This window comes from Cupressus sempervirens, unplaced genomic scaffold (assembly GCF_028749045.1).
Source record: "Cupressus sempervirens isolate cs-2001-9-10 unplaced genomic scaffold, ASM2874904v1 CseChr00c100005_01, whole genome shotgun sequence".
Taxonomy (NCBI): domain Eukaryota; kingdom Viridiplantae; phylum Streptophyta; class Pinopsida; order Cupressales; family Cupressaceae; genus Cupressus; species Cupressus sempervirens.
The window spans coordinates 2,274,112-2,294,012 of record NW_028322203.1 but is presented as its reverse complement, the minus strand read 5'-3'; the positions used below and the strand labels follow the sequence as shown (position 1 = coordinate 2,294,012).

General features: G+C 33.1%; 2 pseudogenes; both read right to left on the bottom strand.

The window, feature by feature from the left end:
• Nucleotides 1-9,080: 9,080 nt before the first annotated feature.
• Nucleotides 9,081-17,757, bottom strand: LOC149527926 (formate--tetrahydrofolate ligase pseudogene; annotated as a pseudogene).
• On the bottom strand, nt 17,702-19,663 carry LOC149527925 (formate--tetrahydrofolate ligase pseudogene; annotated as a pseudogene).
• Nucleotides 19,664-19,901: the final 238 nt, after the last annotated feature.

The following is a 19,901-nucleotide window of genomic DNA, read 5'->3' as shown; positions in this document are numbered from 1 at the left end:
TTGACGTGTCTTAGTGCTTGCTTGTTCTCCTAAATTTCTTCAATTAGATTAAGTTTAGCATAGTCAATGTTTGGTGATTACAATGAAGAATATGATGGTGTATTAATGAGTTCCTTTGGTTCATACTTTTGATGTTTTAATGATTCTAACTCGTCCTGTAAAGTTAGCCTGAACCCCTTTCATGCATATGCTTAACTTATATCATTTGTATACATTGTTCTTTATGATGGTGTATGCGGTGATATGAAAATCTTTGGCATAAACCTTGAAGATTGCACCAGTTCACGCTTAGTTGTAGTATAACTTGGCAAAGCGAAATTCGATAAATTGAGAAATTTGTCCAGTAGAATACTATTTGTTGTTATCACTACCCTTAGGATTAGAACATAGTTCCTAAACCCTATCTTATTGAATTTATGCATATTTTGTGAAAACTCCAAAAAAAGTACTTCATTGCAAAACCCTAAGATAGCTCCCACATCTAGTATGGCTTGAAATGAATCTGAATAAACACGTAAGGCCCCTTGTGATCATCAGCAAATCACATCAACCACTGATCTTATCCACAGTCAAGACCTGGCATTAGAGGAACCTTGAAGTCATTGTATGATCTTCTAGCAATCTTAGCATACACGAGACTTTATTCAAGAGAGGATAAGATACTTTTGTATTTTGTTCTATTGTTTGGTGGGTCATAAAACACACATCAACAACCTCCAATGCAACAAGATATGGGAATTTTGGTGGTCTATTTTGTGCTTTCAAGCGGTGAAGCAAAATCTCCAAGGTTCAGCAAAGTTGTTCCAACAACAGATTGTCTAGATTTTGACTCCTTTGAAATTTTCTGTGAATTTTGGTCCAGAATAACATTTGCATCAGTTTTGTAACAAAAAAAGTGACATCAAGAAGGCTATACCATGAAAAAGTGGTTTTATTTTATTATTTTGACTCACATGCACACCAATTCATCCTCATTAATATTGAAATTTGGTCCCTATAATCAACATCAATGCCCAATCAAAATAGAGACCGACACTTAAAAACATGACAATTGATTTCTTCTTTTGAAAACATAACATGCAAAGAACGATAGCTAGATAAGTAAGGAATAAGCATCAATAATAAATCACAAAAATATGTAACAATCATTTTTTTTGTAATGATAATAAAACTATTTATAAATTGTAATGTGAACAAAAATATTTATTTTATTTATTAAAAAAATTATTTTTGTATTTAAAAAGTTTTTATTTCTTAATATATAGAATGCAGGTTAACATAAAGATTTACTAAAATAATAAAATAGAAATTTGTAATATAATCTCTTGAATGTATGAATTATTCAGGATATGAAAGTTTTACTTTATTTTACATAATTCCTCTTATACAAATGGAGATGATACTTACATTGAAAGAATATATGGAAGTGGAAATATATTCATTTAGTACATGTATAAAAATATATTTTAAAACTCTTAATTCTAAATTAGAAAATAAATATTTAGTTCTACCTTAAGTAGGTGTTAAACTAATAAAATCCAGTTCTACAAAGAGTCTACCAATGTGTGTAGAGCTCTTTATACTTAATTGCATATAATAAATTATATTTTCTTTTAATTTTCATAAAATACATGTTGAATAGATAAATATATTTTAGGGACTTTATGTGTTTTAATAGTGTATGCTCTAAAAGCAAATATAACTTAGCTAGACAAGGGGCTTTATTTTTTGTATATAACTATTACTCATTTGTCTAATGATACAAACAATTAAATTAATATTTTTTTCCTATGTAATGTTTGAGTTTCAAATCAATCATAATGGATTTGAATTTTATTAAACATCACAATATCAAATCATTTCAAATTATAAAATTTTATATTAGAAATCATACATGGTAAATAATGTTAGTGGTTTTCTTCTTTAGATTTAACATTTATTTTGGTTTTTAAGGTTATGGCTAATGCTTGATAACCTATCCAAATAATAGATCTCTCAAGTAGATGTCTTCAATACAATCAATACAATCAAAAAGTGGCACCTACTATTGTGGGATCACCCAATGACTCTCACAGACAACAACCTCACACTAAATTAATAGATTGAGTTTGACCAAGCAATACATTTGTTTGCTAGAAATGTAAAAGTAGCACCACAACAAAAAAAATTTAAAAGAACTAAATGTCCAAATTGCACTCTGTACTAGTTACCATAAATTTATACTGTAAGCATGAGTAATCTGTTGACGATGACCAATGATCTAGAGAGGTTTTATTATGTAAACTTCAACGTGTTATCTTCACAACAAACCTTTGGGTCACAACTAGTCTTTTTAATGTATCTCTTAGGGTAGGTATAAGATATAGTATCCAATAAACTCTAAATTTCCCTAGTTTCCTTCATATGTTAAAGTAGAGTTCAATAGCTACAATGGTCCATGTTGAGATCCTAGATACCCAAAAACCTTTCTAATCCAACCCATATATCGAGGAAATCATACACAATTGCCTCTCACCATAGACTGGGCTATCACTATACACAAATCAGAAGGCCTTACCCTAGATAGAGCTATAATTTATATAGGTAGAACTAAAAGACAAGGCCTTACCTTCACAAAAATCTCCAGAGTCAAATCCATCAAACTTGATATAGATCCTTACTTCTATTTTGAACACTTTTTAAAGATGCAAAAAAAAACCCATAAACTATTATTAGAAAGAAAGAAGAAGCATGTATCTACTTGATCTCTCCTACCAACCACATCTATGAAGCTACTTCTACAAAAAAAGGAAAAAAGGTAATGTTTGACATTCTAATACTATTCCTATTTCATTTATTACATTCTTTTTTTCTCTTGTTAAGTAATCCATTACTATTTTCTATAGATTGACATTTGTTGAATTCAAAAACATGTTCACTCAAAAAAAAAAAGTAGACAAGTTCAAGTATGTTAAGTGACCTTTTCAATGTTTTTAAACACTAGTTCTAGATTTTAAACCATTTACTCATATGCACTTCTTATCAATTAACATGATTTTCCTTTCAGTTGTAGGTTTTTTCTCGTTGACCATGAATATGCCCAAATTTTGTTTATATTTATACAAAAAAGAATATATTTAAAAAATTGAACAACTCAAACTAACTCTTTAATTGGGATGTCATACAGTAAGTAAAATTTTAAAGTTGTACAATTTTATAAACTCCAAAGAGAGTATTAGTGTGTCCATGACTCAATTGTGTATAACAACTAAATTTTATGCTATCAATTTTAAATCCTTCCTTTAATTTTACATCTCTCTAATTTTGATTTTAGAGAAAAACATCTATTGATGTACCCCTTGCACCTCTTTCTGGTGCAAGTGCTAGTTTATTTTCTAATTAGAATGACTTGATTGTTGGAAGCTATGTATGTGGCATGTTGAATGCCTACACCATTTGTATGCAACACACTTGTATTGTCTCGACTTCAACATTTATTTTTTATGAATAAAATTCTTTGCAACATAGTTTGAAGAGAGAGTTTTTGGGGACGTGATATGCAGTTGCAAGGAATGCCAATGTTGATGATTGTGATGTAGGGGAGCTCTGACATAATAGAATTGGTTCCAAATTTTCAATCTTATAGTTTTGAGAATGAAAACATTTATAAATGATTGTGAGAGCTCTAGGAGATCTTGTGGGGATTTTTCCTTTGAGAATTATGCCATGGTTGCCTTACAAAGCTCTTTGATAATTGAGACATCTAATCTTGAGTTTGACAATATAGGCTTGGTTTGGAGTTGCATGTCTTGCAAATTTAGGAATAGAGTGTTTCTCCTTGTTAGTGAGAGTTGTAGGCTAGCGCATGGGTATTTTGCACATGATTATTTTGTCAAAGGCATCAAACAACCCATTTGGTAAGTAATTAAAACAAAGTGCATTTATCATGTTCTCTTAATCCTCTACTTTTTCACATCATGGATTTTTTATGTCTTTGGAGGTCCCATGTCTTTCACTTCAACATGGGCTCATTGAACACTATCTAACTCTATTCATTCAATTGGTGGGTGGGAATTTTGAATGCTTCTTTGTAACAATAGATTACAGGTATGTTAAAAGCAGGATGGACTTTTAGGGGAAGAAAAGTTCTACATTGGATTCCCATTACATTTTTGGTGTGTGTGTGCATATATATGGTGTATAGCTCAAGGTTAAAAGATATACTATATGAATATATGGGTGCTTTTGAATGGGCGTGTTATTCAGATGGACTTGGGGGTTGCAATTGTGCTATAACTTATTGTTATCTAGAAGTCATCCCGAATTACAGTGTTTGATATTATTATCATCACTTTTTATTGTTGATTACTAATTTATTCTGGGGTTTGTAAGTAGTACTACTCAAGATTGGCAAGGCAGGACCCTAGAATCTCTACAATGGGATAGGAGAATCTATCTACTTCCCATCATAGCAACCACATCTAGTGATCCTATAGTCTTGAGGGCCCTCCCTGGCTTCAGAGTATTTTCAAGTTCCATTGTGCTTCTGATATTCCAGCCTACTCTTTGGACCTTCATATTTAGAGAGGACTTACAGGCTATTGCAAATAATAAATTTGTTAACTTCATAATGGTTTTTGACACTTGAGTGCCAACACACTTACCTACTTTCTATATTGGAGTCGAGTACACCATGAATGCCAAGCCACAACATGAGCTGAGTTAGGAAAGACTTCAGGCGCCAAGTGATCTTCATGTGCCGAGTAGTTTTCAGATGCCGAGTGAAGATCAGGTGCCGAGTAAAGTTCAAGTGTCGAATGACTTTAGGTGCCAAGCAGAATAAAGTGTCGGGTGATATTCAAATGCCAAGTCATAGATGATGCTGAGCAAAGAGTAGGTGCCGAGTAATATCAAGTGCCAAGTTATTCAAGTGCCGAGTAACACAAGGTGCCGAGTAAGCCAATTTTGTTTAGGTGCCGAGTTATCCAAGAAACAACATGCACCGAGCATCAGTAATGCTTCAAGAGCTGAGTAACTCAGAATATCAGCATAAGAGTTTGTAATTGCACAAACTATGATGCAAACAGTTTTTGTAGCCGACATAAGGTAAATCTCGAAAGATTAAATGATAAGATCAAATCTTTTATCTTTCCTATGCAATCTACATGCAACCAATAAGAAAAATGATGAAGGCATGCAACCAATGGAAGAAGTGCAAACAATGAGCGGCAAATAGAGATTGAATATGAATCGTAGATCCATAACTAACCCTAAATCCTCAAATGTCTTTATAAGGAAGATGAAATTTCATTGTAAAATATACGAGCAGATATATAAGGATGTATAAGGAAATCTACTTTTAGAACAAGGGTTATCAGATCACAAAGGATCAAGATCAGAGAAAGTAGAACAAGTGCCTACATTCAGCAATCAAGGATTGTAATCTATCAGGTTCATTGTACCTAATACTTTCTAGCAATTGTATTGGAATGAAAATGCTATGGTGATAGGTTAGCTTAGTAGCTATTTCATAGAACCTTTAAATAGGTGATTAAATCCTTTAACAGGGTGACACTTCATGTAAAGTGTTTGTAAATCCTCTAACCAGGTCACTATTGACACCATTGCTGTAGTAATTTTTGTGGGTATCATCCCCACCCCATTTTTACCTTCTTATTCTTGGAGGGTTGAACTGGGTTACCAAATTCTAGTGTTATGTGTTGTTGATGCATGTTTTAGTTTCATGTTTACTTGATGAATTTACATGCATGCAATTTACTTCCACCTAAAAGTTTTATTGGTTAAAGTGTGATACTTCTGATTCACCCTTGCCCCCTCCCCCCACCCTCTCATAAGTATTATTCCTATTTGAATATTCCAACAAAATTGCACTCATTCAAGAAATGTAATGCAAAGCTTGGGCATAAGTCAATTTTGATTTATATAGTAGAGACAAATGACTTCAATGGAGTCATAGATGGAGATTCTTAATTCATAAATTTGTGAGCTGCATAGTCTGGAGAAATGCAATGTTTTATTTATGTGTAGAATAGGCAAAGTGGTTTATTTTAGATGACAAAATTACCATTACCATTTGCACTATCTTTATTTATTTTTTCCTCGAGATGATTTTCTTTGGAAATAGAATTGGAATGATATTTTAAGAAATGCTAATTGCAATGGCACATTAAATTTAAAATTAAAATTTTAGGTTCTGGGTGTAAACAAACTAGCACTTCTCTGAAATTAATGAAAGGAAAATAAAAACATAAACAACTTAAAAGAATAATATAAAAAGTAGACCACTATACAACATCAAGTGGATCTGCATATGACTTTAATTTGTTTTGGTGAACAAAAAAAATCTCCATCTATCCTAGAAGAATAGGAGACTTGAGGCTTCAAATCTATATAGCTTTGGCCTCAAGTTTTGTCCTAATATTTCATAATAATGATCTTTATAGCTTTCTATGAAAAATGGAGTTACAATAATGTAAAAAATACTCTATAACTACAATAAGACTAACACAATAAATTTGAAATAAATGAGGTCAATGAGAATGGTGCAATGTTGCCAAATTTGAGGTGAAGCTTGAGGATGAAGCAAAGTCAGAAGCTTCAAGAAGGAAGCTGATTGTTCTAATCTTTAAAAGTTTGGTATTCTTTTCAAGCAAAATTTATTTTTCTACTTGCTCCAAGCAATCAAAAATTAGAAAAAGTCATTTTTTAATTATTAATTTTTAACTATACTAACTTTGTATAATAGAATTTAATACTAAAATTTCATTGGTAGTTTGAAAAGTCAAATGAAAAAAATAGCCTTAACAATTCCATTAATTACATAAGTATTAATTTTTAACTATAGTAACTTTGTATAATATAATTTAATATTAAAATTTCATTGATAGTTTGAAAAGTCAAATTGAAAAAATTGGTCGATTCCATTAATTACTTGCAAGAACTAATAATTAGAAAACAAATTAACAATTTCACTATCTACCGAAGGAACTAATAATTACAAAAAAAATTAGATATTACATTAGTTACCTGCCTAGGACAGGAACCAACAATCACAAAACAAAGGAAGGAAGGAAAGTATGGACATGGCAACTAATTTGAAAGCCCCCCTCTAGATTACTAGAGTTTTTCCTAATTTTTTAATCTCACATAATTTTATCTTTTTAGTCTTTTTTTAATGTTTTTTGTAGAATTGTCTTATTTTACTTTACTTGTACATGTTCTTGAAGTATTAGATAGCAGTCAAAAAAATAGAGGGCTTACCATAAAGTACAAAAACACTAAAAAGTCAGCCATAGGTTACCTCCCAGTCATCTAACCATACCAAATTTAAACTTCAAAAAACATATAGTGTCCATAGTCGAATTAACAGTACCATCAGTCCTAAAACTAGTAGAAAGATAAAACTAAAAAATAAACTAGGAGCACTTAAATAAATGACTGCTATCAGTCCCACATAACAACATAAGTATTGTTGGTAAATAGATTTGTCACTTGAAAATAGCCCAACAGAGTCTACATGGCAAATTGTTTACAACAATTGGATAGGTCCTTGATATGCGGCCTTCCTCTACGTTTAAAGGGGTAGCTCCCTCGTATGATATAATTTTGAGGTTTTTCAAATAAAAGTGAAATCAAACTTTAAAAGATAAATAGAAAGCCATTGATGATGAATGCACCACATAACTTCAAAGCTTTCCTGGACTAACTTAAAATCGCTAATAACAACAATCAAGATCTATGCTTGAAAACTATTACTAGCACAATGTTGATCCAAAGATTCATAAACATTTGCACAATACCATGAGAATGCTCATTGAAAAGAGAATCAATATTTCTAACAATTTAGATTTGGAAGGAGAGAACTCAAATTGCACATTCCTTTATTTTCTTGGACCAAGAACCTAAGAGGAATTTTTGATTACAAAGAAAAAATTCGTACATCCTTTCCAAATATAATCTTCTGATCAAAATTTTAGCATAGTGTTCCCTTTTTCTAAAATCCAAAAAGTCCCATTACAAAGCCAAAATAATCCCTTTTATAGACACTGAGGTTAACAACTACCCCTCCGTGGTTAATAACTACTTCCCAAATATGTGATTTGGGTGAGGTTAATTAACCTCTACAAAATTAACCCAGTATGACTTGAAATTTGGATCTTACACATTTCAAGAGGAAGATTGAATAATCAATCATTGCTGATCTCCCTTTGATATTTGAATGATTTATTCAAGTTAAATCACTTATTAATGAGCATATATCCCCCTTTTCATGAAGTTGTTGTACTGCTTTAATATTCTGTCTTTGTACAACATAATGAAGAGCTTTAAACCCTTCTCTTTTTAAGCAATTTGCTACGGTACCATCCAACATGACCTTCTCAAAATGGTCTCTCTTCCCATGGGTAAGATATAAGCTAATAGTTGTCTCCCCCTTCTTACTCTTAAGCCCCAAATCAGCTCTTGAAAATAACAACTCTCTAAAGCATTCTAGATGGTTAGATTTTATGCTTAGCATAAGTGCAGTTTCACCACTTTCTGTCCTTCCATTCAAATCACATCCATGGTCTATCAACTACTTTAAAATACTTTGATAACCCATTCTTAATACCATGTGAATAGGTTGAAATTCATGTCAATTTGTTAATATTACATAAAATTCAGCATTAGCTCCAACATCTAAAAGCACCTGAGTAGTCCTTGAATTATAGAAAAGAATTGCATGAAAAAATAATATTTCTTCCTCTATGCTCACTATCAGGGCTTAAGCATTGCAATAAAAATCTGAGCATAGTGCCAGTTGCTTCATAATATTGAACAACACACCATGCTTCATTATATGGTTTTGTTAGACCTACCCCAACGCACAACTCTTCACTTGAATTTGTATCCTAGGAACATGATCCAAGGCTCACTTTATAGTTTGTATCTAAGCCCATTATTAGTGCCTTGCATTGATTGAATATTCTAATAAATGGCCCTTTATTCAACTCATCTATTGATCATATCCCCATTCATCTCAATATTCCAATGAAATGAACTTTGAGTGTCACATACAAAGCCACAATATATTTTACACATCCCTAAGATAGACCTAGGACCCTTCCTCTTGTAGTGTCTACATCCATGTCAAATAAGCAAGGTCATGTAGGCAGCCCAGACATTGTGCTCATAGTTCCTATCAAAGGATAGATGAATCCTTCCCTAGCACTTGCTCTTACATCTCTAATTGGTAATGTAAAACCAAAAGGAGCCCCTTTTAATGAAGCAATATGTGAAAAAGAATACTATGTCTTTGGAAGTCCAAAGAACCCTTGCAGGGTATATGTTTCAATTTTCTTCTTAGCCTACTCTGAATATGCTATTGCAACTATTCCATATGACTTGGCAATCAAATTAATTTTTTCTTTGATACTAATGTTCAAAGGGTACAAAAAATGCAAAGATCTATTGTGCTTCTCATAGGCCATCTGAACTACAACACCAAGATCTACCACTCCTACTCCACCATGTGCATAATGCATACAAACAACAACATCAAAGGCAGCAACTTCTATTGCAACATTTCTCATAGCATTGACCTCAACCTCTATGTTAGAGGAAAACATGTTGATAGCAATGACAACCTTAACTCCATATGGTTTGATTTTTTCCAAGTTCTTGGCTAGATTAACATAGACCACCTGAACCAATGCTACATTATCTGTTACATAAGCATGATCTAGTGGCTTTCCTACAGACATGTCTGGTCCTCCACCATGCATTTTGAGAGCTCTTACTGTGGCCACTAAAACAACACATTGAGGCTTCAAACCATTGTATCTACACTTTATATTCATGAACTTCTCTGTACCAATATCAAAACCAAACCCTGCTTCTGTCACAACAAATCCTTCTCGACCTACTAGCTTTAGCGCAATCTTGTTGGCAAAACAAAAAAAAAACTTGGTTAAACAAATCACATGCCTTATCTATGGTCAGATTGGCTATGGACCCGTCAATCATGTTTTTCCCTGATGTTCGACATTCATTATCTATTCCCCAACATTGGCATTGTGGCCATTTCTTTTTTGCATTTGGCATGAGCATTTAGAACAACTTTTATGGAGGTTAATTAACCTCTTAATTTTTAACCTTTTTTCAAACGGGCAAGGAGGTAGATTGATAACTATCTTTAAAATACGTGTTTTGGACTCGAACATTAACCTATTTTTAAAAAAGGTTAATGATTAATGATTTGGTTTGGAATACATGTTTTGACCCCCAAACCTTAACTTTTTGAAAGTTTAATTTTCTAAACTTATCTTAACCTTTTGATAGAGAGGTTAATGGTTAAGCTTTCAAAGTGAAATACGTGTTTTGAAAATTAAGCTTAACCTTGTTAGAGGTTAATGGTTAATGATCATGTTGAAAATACATATTTTGGTTCATTCCATTGACCAACAAGAATTTTTTACTCAAGAGCCAGATTTTAAAATTTTGAAGTGTTGGACGAAGCTAAGAATGAGCTAGAGATATTTGGAGGGAAAATTTTCTCAAAAAATCTGAGAGTAAGTGACCATTTTAATGCTTAAAATGAGGCATATTACAAGAATAACCACACCTCAAAAAAAGGAGGAAATGAGGCAATTTTGATATTTGGGGAATAGTTGGCTCTATCTAGGGACAAGGACTTTGTAAGGATGAAGCTTAAATCCAGATAAACTAGAACAATGCTTTATCCACTGGGTTGTAGAGTCACACAAGGAACCACTTTGGAAAGGGGGAACAAACACCAAAAATAGGAGAACAGAAAGGAAGACCAAGCACAACAAAAACTCCTATCTAGACTATATACAAGGCAGGTTTCCCTACCTCCAATGATTTCAGATATAATCATGCAAAACCATTCACTGGTTGGGGAAAATGAATACCATAGCATGCTAACATGTGGCAAATTTCATGTTCTTGTGGACTCAAGTATAGGTTCGCTCTTTGAATTCCAATTCTGAGATTCCTAATATGCTTCACATGTCCAAATAGCCATGTCTCATCAAAAATCTCTAACTTCGGAATCAACTCTACTTCATGTTGCATGCCATTCACAAATTTATTTTGAAAGAGTTAAAGTATAAGGCTCTCAAGTTTCTGAATGCATCTTTGATCTTCTCCTCTATTTGGCAAGCCCTCTACTTGAATTTCTAGTGATTGATCATCATGAATTCCTGAACTTATTTCTAACACTAGACACTCTTTCTTTTCCACGAGAATGATTTTGTTTGTATTCTCTATGAAATTATTCCAATATAAATGCACATCCTTGTCACATTGAATCTTCTCATGATGTATTTCTTCCTTTTCTTTCATCAAATCACTTAAAGAAGAAACACTCATCTTTTCCATTTTGGTGCACACATGCTCTAATGAGTCTATTTGATCAGGAGAATTGATCATCAATTGATATTGATGTAAGGGAAATTCTTTTAAAAGAGCATCATCATCTATGCCTTTACCTTCACATTTTTTATTCATTAGATCATAACACATTTCTTCAAGACCGAGTACTTCTCTAGTGTGAGAGACCATCACAATGTTTTCTTTATTGTAGTTTCCACATGTGAACTTGAATGCTTCAAATTTAGGTTTCATGCATGAGGAAGAGTGAGAACTTGATGTGTCATCTTCTTTTACTTGATTTCTATCTCTAATTCCCATTTCCATCGTACCTATTATTAAATTTTAATCAATAGTTCCACAGACTTGGTTCATTGATTCTTCTTGATTACCATCTTCACAAAATGGGAAAGCTTCATATTCCACTTGCATGTAACCTTGAAAAGGATTTCTTGACAACTCATCATATTTCTCTTGAAAATAATCTTCTACTCTTGTGATGATCATACCACTTTCTAAAAACTCCTCAACATCCTCAAAAGTAAAGACTTCAATCTCAAAAGTTAACAGAGATGTCTATTAATGTTTGGTAGCTTCTATCAGATAACCCTATGGATATACAAGTAATTATATATGAGATATAATTCTATGTGAGATATAAACTTATTGTATGTAAGAAATATATATATATATAACAATAATTAATTTTATATAAATTAATTATTAGATTATTGAATAGACATGTCTATTCAAAAACCTATGCTAAATATAAATGAGAGGATGTTGCATATGGAAAACATATACCTTATTATAGGTAATGCTTAGTATATTTGCAGCAACGATCCGAGAAACATCAACATGGTATAAAAGTAGGTTTATTCTTGCTTGTGAGAAGGATCTCTTAAACTACAAAACATGATTACTCTAGTTGCTTTAATTGACAATACAATACTGATGTGTATTAAAGAAATTGGATCTCAAATTTGGATCCTAAGACTATTAATGGTTGCACGATCCGTACTAAAGGTACTATTGGAAAACATTATGGAGGTTGTGAATGATAAGAGATTATATAAATCACAAAATTTTGGATCTTGTTGGGAACTAAGGTCATGATGGATAAAGGAATTCCAGAAGAATTAGAAAGAAACAACTAAGAGATGAGTGCATAGCTGGAAATCATGAACCAAGGCAAAGGTGTATATGGAAGTCCATCTAAATTCGATTTGGCACCCTTCCATTTTCATTTTCGAATCTCCTCATTTATCAAATTGCAGACTGTCACAAGTACTACTCACAGACTTGTTGAAAATTTCTCCAAGCTGAATTTTTTTTGAGATTCATCAATGACGACAACAAAAGTGGTTTTCTAGACATCGAGAGCATTTGGTATTTTTTTCTTACACTCGCTAATCCACATTGTAGAGGATGAGCTTTTAGGGCATTTATACCAAGCACTACTTTGATGAAAGAAGTATCAAATTCTATTCAAGTCAAGAAATGTTTGTTAAGAGAATTTTTGGTTCATGTTATGAAACTAGCTCTTACCATGAAAATAAGATGTTTCTCATAGTAATATAGTGATTAAAATTTGTCAGGTGGTCTGCCTGAAAGCTTTGACCTCTCATTTTCATATTGTGATAGATAGAGGACTACTCATTGAATTTGCATGAGACCCAAGGCATCGAGGCTATAACCAAATAGTTTAGTAAGTACAAAACCAAAAAGGTAATAATATATTTTAAATCAACTCCCTATGTAATACATTGAATTGAAAGACGACAAGTACCAATTGAATTCTTGGTGAAGGTATGTTATATTTTATGTTTTATTCCAATGTTATAATTAAATTAATTCATATAATATATACCTGATATGCTATATGTTATATGAATTAATTCATAATATATAGTTGATATCTGATATGAAATGAATTGATTATTATTAAGTATTATATTATGAATAAAATTAAGTATTATGATATCTTAATTATATATATAAAAATAAAGAGTTATGTTATAATCATTTATGTTAGTAATATGCATGAGTTGAATTACTAAACATCAAACTAATGTTATCATTCTTATCTTATATCTCTATATGAGCTATTTTCCTTGATAGTTTCCTCCAAGAATGTTCTTGTAGGAAAAGAGGGAGATTAAGATTCAGTAGGAGAAGACTTAAGATGGAGTAAACCATGCTGAGATGGTTTCTATAATGATCAATAAGTTATCACGGTCAAGAGGACCATGACAATATGAGTTTTTAATGGGCTTACCTCTGTGTACATCATGAGGAAGTGACGAATTCCAAATGATCATCACTTGTATTTGGGAGAAGTTGTAAAGTGACAATCTTATAATCAACTTGTATTATGAGATCTAATAAATTGAGTAAATGGTGAATGTCTTGTATCTCATCATTCTGGGAGGCCATTACTCTTAGAGTACTTGGTGAATATCATTAATAATCTAGGAGGCCAATACTCTTGATATCAAATGTGATATCTAAATATTTTTGAGTAATCAGTGAATATCATTGATATTCTAGGAGGCTAATACTCTTGATATCAAATGTGATATCAAACCTTTTTTTTGGATACTTGATGAATATCAGATGTTGATATTCTAGGAGATCAAGATTGTTGATCTCAAATGTGATATCTACCCTAGTTTGAGTAATTGATAAATATCATATGTTGATATTTTGGAGATCAATACTCTTCATATCATATGCAATATTAAATTGTGGAAAACTTCTGAGATATCCTTAAATTCCTAATATTACCATCGGTGTAATATTTGTCTTGTGTTTATCCTACCTTGCTAAGAGGGAGTGTTAATGTTTGGTAGCTTATGTTAGATAACCCTTTGGATATGCATGTAATTATATATGAGAAATAATTCTATGTGAGATATAAACTTATTATATGTGATATATATATAACAATAATTAAGTTTATATAAATTAATTATTAGATTATTGATAAGACATGTCTATTCAATAACCTATGCTCAATATAAATGAGGGGATGTTGCATATGGAAAAGATATACCTTATTATAGGCAATGCTTAGTACATTTGCAGCAATGATCCAGGAAACATCAACAATGTTTGCAAGATTTCACTTGAGGTTCTTTCTTCATCAGTGATAATGGTAGAATATTTTGAAAATTATTCTAAAGAATCGACTTCAGTAATAGAGTTCTCATCATTAATGATTAGGGGTGAATGAATAGGAAGGTCTTCTCCATAAAGGAAGTCATCATCTGAAGCATTGAGGCATCAAGTAGGAATAAAAGTAGTATTGAATTCACCTTGATCCATATTTTCCTCATCTTTAACCATATGTTGTGCAATTCCTTGAGAAACCTTCAGTATTTCTTTTTCTTTCTCATTAGGATTGAGATGATTGAATATGTTCTCCTAGATATTGAAATTTTTGGAGTCATGCCTTGATACATTAGCAGATGCCTCTTCTTTTATAGACTTCATTTCCTGACCATCTTCTTGATTAGACATAAAATCCCCATCTTCTTTTATGTATGCAGATCTAGATGACTCCTTTCTAATAGTTGGATAGAGAGATGTTCTATTACCAAGGAGATAATTCTGGCATGGGTTTTCTTTCTCAAGTTCTTGTAGTATTTGAAGTAAAGAATGATGAACTTTGTCAGGATCTAGGCATGCATTGCCATAGAAGCTTTTTAAAAACTCAACCTGATCAGGATCAACAGAAGTATGATTTTGATGAACAATAGGTGCAAGCATGGGGACACCTTTTTGACCACCATTGTCCATCCTCGATTCACATAAATCTTTTTTTTGATAAAGTTATTCATTATGCTCACATGTGGAACTTATTTTCAAAAATGATTTTGGCTGGTGAGAGAAAAACTGATTATCTTTACCATCTTTTTCATCTATCTTTTGCAAAGTTCAGAGCAAGGATGGTTGGATATTTCCTAGGTCTAGTTTCCACCCATCATAGAATCTCTTCAAGAAGCTCGCCTACTTAGGATCAATAAAAATCTGATTTTTTTCAAACAAAGGTGCATGAGAGATACTTTTTTTATTCTTCATTGTTGATTTAGATGAAGTGCACTTTTCAAAAAGGCCTTCTTTATATGTTGAACCATTTTCAAATAAAGAATCATAATCATGAGAAAGAGATCCATAATCTTTTCTATCTGCTTTTTCAATCTTTTGAAAAATTTGCAGCAAGTAAGGGTGAACCATTCTAGGATCTAGCCTCCTGCCACCATAGAAATTCTTCAAGAAATTTATCTATAGAGGTTCATTAGGAATTTTTTTCTTTGAGTATGAGAAGTATTCCTTGTCACTATTACTATCACTATCACTTTCCCCTTTCCCTTTGTACCAAACCATGTTTTGAATTCGAACCTCAAATAAAGTCGCCAATACTCACTCTTCTAAATAGAGTCACCAAGCTTCATTCAAGAGAAGGTACCTTTTATCAACCATGTTATTGGTTATTGTTCACTTGATCTTGGATGTGACCAAGATTTTTCCTATTTCTTCTTGGAACAACAACTATTCTTTCAATGACTACAAAATTTTCACCAATAGGAACTCTTTGCAAGATTTTCCCAAATTCTTCTTCTTCTTCTAGAACTTGATTTACTTGATGATATTGCTATGTACTTTTTCCACACCTCCAGGCTAGAGTGTTCAAATCTGAAATAATATCTTTTTGCGTGTCTTGGAAACCAAGATTCGACTGGAGAACTAGAAGCACATTCTCATGCAACAATACCCTGTTGTTTCATCACAGGTGACTGATTAATCTTTCTTGTTTCGGTCTTGAGCAGAGTCACCAAAAATATGTTGATAAATAGATTTGTCACTTAAAAATGGCCCAACGGAGTCTACGTGGAAAATTGTTCACAATAGTTGGATAGGCCCTTGATATGCGGCCTTACTCTACATTTAGCAGGGTAGCTCCCTCATATGATATAATTTTGAGGTTTCTCAAATAAAAGTGAAATCAAACTTTAAAAGATAAATAGAAATCCATTGATGACAAGTGCATCACACGACTTCAAAGCTTTCCTAGATTAACCTAAAACCTCTAATAACAACAATCAAGATCTACGCTTGAAAACTATTACTAGCACAATGTCGATCCAAAGATTCATAAACATCTACACAATACCATGAGAATGCTCACTACAAAGAGAACCAATAGTTCTAACAATTTAGATTCGAAAGGAGAGAACTCAAATTGCACGTTCCTTTATTTTCTTGCACCAAGAACCTAAGAGGAATTTCTGATTACAAAGAAAAAATTTGTACATACTTTCCAAATATCATCTTCTGATCAAAATTTTAGCATAGTGTTCCCTTTTTCTAAAATCCAAAAAGTCCCATTACAAAGCCAAAACAATCCCTTTTATAAACATTGAGGTTAACAACTACCCCTTTGTGGTTAATAACTACTTCCCAAATACGTGATTTGGGTGAGGTTAATTAACCTCTACAAAATTAACCCAGTATGACTTGAAATTTAGATCTTACACATTTCAAGAGGAAGATTGAATAATCAATCATAGTTGATCTCACTTTGATATTTGAATTACTTATTCAAGTTACATCACTTTATTAATCAGCATATATCCCCCTTTTCATGAATTTTCTATATTGCTTTTATATTCCCTCTCCATGCAGGATAATGAAGAGTTTTAAACCCTTCTCCTTTTAAACAATTTGCTAGGGTAGCATCCAACATGACCACCTCAAAATGGTCTCTCTTCCTAGGGGTAAGAAATAAGCTAATAGTTGTCTCTCCCTTCTTATTCTTAAGCCCCAAATCAGCTCATGAAAATAACAACTCTCTAAAGCATTCTAGATGGTTAGACTTTATGGTCAACATAAGTGCAGTTTCACCACTTTCTGTCCTTGCATCCAAATCACATCCATGTTCTATCAACTACTTTAAAATACTTTGATAACCCATTCTTAATGCCATGTCAATAGGTTGAAATTCATGTCCATTTGTTAATCTTACATAAAAGTCAACATTAGCTCCAGCATCTAAAAGCACCTGAGTAGCCCTTGAATTACGGAAAAGTATTGCATGACAAATTAATGTTCTTCCTCTATGCTCACTATCAGGGCTTAATTGTTGCAGTAACAATCTGAGAATAGTGCCACTTGCTTCATAATATTCAACAACACACCATGCTTCATTATATGGTTCTATTAGACCTGCCCCAGCGTGCAACTCTTCACTTGAATTTGTATCCTAGACCATGCTCCAAGGCTCACTTTACAGTCTGTATCTATGCCCACCGTCAGTGCCTAGCATTGATTGAATATTCTAATAAATGGCCCTTTATTCAATTCAGCTATTGATCATACCTCCATTCATCTCAGCATTCCAATGAAATGAACTTCGAGTGTCACATACAAAGCCACAATATATTTTACACATCCCTAGGATAGACCTAGGACCCTTCCTGTTGCAGTATCTACATCTATGTCAAAAAGGCAATGTCATGTAGGCAGCCCAGGCATTGTACTCATAGTTCCTATCAAAGGATAGACGAATCCTGCCCCAACACTAGCTCTTACATCTCTAATTGGTAATATAAAACCAAAAGGAGCCCCTTTTAACGAAGCAATATCTGAAAAAGAATACCGTCTTAGGATGTCCAGAGAACCCTTGCAGGGTGTATGTTTCAATCTGCTTCTCAGCCTGCTCTGAATATGCGACTACAGCTGCTCCATATGACTTGGTAATCAAATTAATTGTGTCTTTGATACTAATGTTCAAAGGGTACAAAAACTGCAAAGATCTATTGTGCTTCTCACAGGCCCTCGGAACTGAAACACCAAGATCTACTGCTCCTGCTCCACTTGTGCATAATGCATACAAACAATAGCATCAAAGGCACCAGGTTCTATTGCAGCATTTCTCACAGCATTGACCTCAGCCTCTGTGTCAGAGGGAAACATGTTGATAGCAACGACAACATTAACTCCACATGATTTGATGTCTTCCAAGTGCTTGGCTAGATTAACACAGCCTGCCTGAACCAATGCTACATTCTCTGTTACATAAGCACGATCTAGTGGCTTTCCTGCAGACACGTCTGCTCCTTCACCATGCATTTTGAGAGCTCTTACTGTGGCCACTAAAATAGCACATTGAGGCTTCAAACCACTGTATCTATACTTTATATTCATGAACTTCTCTATACAAATATCAGCACCAAACCCTGCTTCTGTCACAACAAATCCTTCTAAACCTACTAGCTTCAGGGCAATCTTGTCAGCAAAACAAAAAAAACTTGGTTAAACAAATTACATGCCTTATCTATGGTCAGATTGGCTATGGGCCCGTCAATCACGTTTTTCTTGGCTGTTCAACATTTTTTATCTATTCCCCAGCATTGGCATTGTGGCCATTACTTCTTTGCATTTGGCACGAACATTTAGAACAACTTTCATGGAGGTTAATTAACCTCTTAATTTTTAACCTTTTTCAAATGGGCAAGGAGGTAGGTTGCTGGTACTCTATTGAATAATATACTGCAGAGATCTAATGCGCATAAGGTATTCAACCAATTTTCTTTTTTGGGGAAAAAGATTTCGATGCATGCAGTCCATTTCCTCATCGCTAATCCACGCACTTAATGTATTGCTAGGAATGAAGTATTGACTTTTTATCGATTTATGTGACTGCAGGACAACATTGTACCGATTCTAAACCGGGAAACTCGCAAATTAATAATTGATGTCTCAAAGCAAGCAGCGCAGATTCATTTTTAGCGCTTTCAGTTTTAAGTTCTGTGTTAGGAAAGAATCGAGCAAGTTTCTTCCAATAAAGATGAATGTATTCAACTTCTAAAATACATGTGTACCCTTGCAAAATACATGAAGAAGTTGGATCATCATTTGGATGATAGAGAGAAGCTGAATAAGGTCATCCAGTTCATAGTAGAAGCCTCCTTCCTCTGCATATCGCAAATGCAATCTCATCCGCTTTCCAAGTAAATTCAATTTCATACATTTCTAATTTTCCTTTCTCATGTGATGTTCGTATTTCGACTCTTGTATGACAGTAAATATTTATTTACTTTTGACCGGTAAGTAAATTTTTCGGTGCTCCGGTTGCGGCTGATGATTTGCGGAGTTTACAAGCACAACTTGGGCATGAGTACTCGGAGCTCTCATTGGGAGCGATAATGGCTGTGCTGAACAAGTTTTGAGTAGAATTCCAGAGACATTGCCTCCCTCCCAGGGAAGATCTCCTAAAGCAGGTAGCCATTTCTCTCTTATTTGGCTCTTTGTCGTTGTGCTGAATTAATCTGAATAAGAAACAAATTTTATAATAAAAAAATAATCTTCTGGCGAACCTAAACCTTCAGATTGACTCAATTAACTTGTTCTAGAAAATGATTTGTTTATGGAAAATGTTCCACTGGTGGTCTGAGGAGTGAAGAACTAATCTTACAAGTATTATCTATTTGTATTTTCTCATTTTTCCAAAAACAAGTTATGCAGAT